Source organism: Palaemon carinicauda, chromosome 21 (assembly GCF_036898095.1).
Source record: "Palaemon carinicauda isolate YSFRI2023 chromosome 21, ASM3689809v2, whole genome shotgun sequence".
NCBI lineage: Eukaryota > Metazoa > Arthropoda > Malacostraca > Decapoda > Palaemonidae > Palaemon > Palaemon carinicauda.
In genome coordinates this window covers 15761326-15763825 of record NC_090745.1, presented here as the reverse complement: position 1 = coordinate 15763825, position 2500 = coordinate 15761326, and positions in this window count along the sequence as shown.

Below are 2500 nucleotides of genomic sequence, written 5' to 3'. Positions count from 1 at the left end.
AATTCTGACTACATAATATGCCCAACTATTCGCAATAATTCTCTCTCTCTCTCTCTCTCTCTCTCTCTCTCTCTCTCTCTCTCTCTCTCTCTCTCTCTCAAATCAGGAAAATATTACTTTTCGAGAATGTGTATGCATTCAGCTTTCGTTGTAGAATCTTTCCCCGAGAACTAAAGCTGAAAACTAATGAACTTCCATTGTCTGGTTACGGCACAGGAAGGAGTTCCCCTTGCAGGTGTGCTGTAGGAGTGACTCACGGTCTCTGAAAAGCTAGCTGAGACATCCCTGTGGGGACATTACACCACCAATCTGCCCATTGCCTCAATGACTTCTGTCTCGTACGTGTTTTGGATTCATAAGATAGCTGACCTCTCCCAAAATTAGAAATTCTCTCTCTCTCTCTCTCTCTCTCTCTCTCTCTCTCGAAGAGTTGTATTTGCTTTGTTGTGTGGGAGAAAGGAAAGGAAAATGAAGTGATTTTGATGTCTAATCAGTCTTGTACACTTTAATTATATATTATTATTATTATTATTATTATTATTATTATTACCTGCTAAGCTACAGCCCTACTTGGAAAAGCAGGATGCTATAAGCCCAGGGGCCCCAACAGGGAAAATAGCTCAGTGAGGAAAAGAAAAAAAGGAAAAATTAAATATTTTAAGAAGAGCAATAACAAAATAAATATTTCCTGTATAAACTATAAAAACTTTAACAAAACAAGAGAGAGAGAGAAATTGGATAGAATAGCGTGCCTGAGTGTACCCTCAAGCAAATATATGTTCTTAGTTCTTGTTTCTGACTTGAAAATAAAAACAAATCGAAGCATACATTGAATTTAAGTAATGCATGCAGATATTAAAGCTTAAGTAACGAATATGGTCAGCATATTGATCGATGATATGCAAAGCAAATAAAAGCTTCACTATAAATAGTGAAGAAAATTTATACAAATCAATTAATGAGTAAATATTGACATAAAAAAGTAGTAAAGTTTATGACAACAGCAAAACACCAATAGCGGTCAGAGAACTTGATCGAAGAGAAATGTAATATTTTTGAAAGTTGGTGAATTGCTAATACATTATCCCTGCTTAGCAGCATGGTCAGATGACAGAGACCCGGTTTAGTGGGTTATGACAAAAGGCCCGAATTAGGTAGATATATATATATATATATATATATATATTAATAATATATATATATATATTAATAATAATAATATATATATATATATATATATAGATATATATATATATGTGTGTGTTTTTTTCAACATCAATTTTATTCATCTAATAGTTAAGCATTTCTATACAAATCAAATTACACTGGTTACTGATAACTGAATAATTTATTTATTTATGTTTTTTTTTTTTTTGTCATTGACGAGCCACAAGTTCGAAAAATTTCCATGATATTAATCGCATCTTACACCAAATGCTCGTCACAATTCGTTAAATACTCCTAAACTAATTAGGCTACATTACATTCCACTTGCACTTAAACCTTCCTTATTAATCTTAAGGGCATTCCTTTTTAGTACCTGTTTCTCGCACCATCAAGCTCAGTGATTCCACACCTTTTTGTTCTTCTGTACCCCTTGGGCATTTTATAGATTCCTGTGTACCCCTAAAGTTGAGGATGAAAAAGAGAAACAATGAAATTGATAGTGTGATATAATTTCATTATTTAATCTTAATGCAAATTACATGTATTGTCCTGCACTATCCATTCTCTCAGATCCATTTACCCCTGAACAGTAAAAATGTTCCACTGGGGGTTCATGCACCCGAGGTCGGGAACCCCTAATGCAGTCAGTCGTCCTAACGCTACCGTTTTATACTCTCCATTTTCTCCACATGGCCAAATCATCATCAAACACCTGTCAACCTATCATCGTCCATTTTCTCCACATGGCAAAACCATCACTAAACACCTATCAACCTATCATCGTCCATTTTCTCCACATGGCCAAACCATCTCCAAACACCTATCCGACCTTACCACAGCATTACAGCGTTCCCTCGGCGGCCACCTACTTGCACTTAAGTTTTATCCTTCTATTTTATCTCCGTCCCCGCTACCTCTCTCTTTCTTGCTGTTCAAGCTTTTCTAACGTTTACTTCATAGTACTGTGCTAGATTGTTGCTGCCTGATTGGTAACGTCTCTGCCTGGTGTTTGCCAGACGAAGATTTGAATCCCGCTCAGACTCGTTAGTTCCTTTAGTGTCTACAACTTTACCATCCTTGTGAGCTAAGGTTGGGGGGTTTGGGGGAGCCTATAGGTCTATCTGCTGAGTCATCCAGAGCCATTGCCTGGCCCTCCCTGGTCCTAGCTTGGGTGGAGAAAGGGCTTGGGAGCTAATCATATAATATACGGTCAGTCTTAGAGCATTGTCCTGTTTGCTAGGGCAATGTTACCGTCCCTTACCTCTACCATTCATGAGCGGCCTTTAAACCTTTAATGGCACCTTGGCGGCGAAGAACCACGCAGGCCACAGCT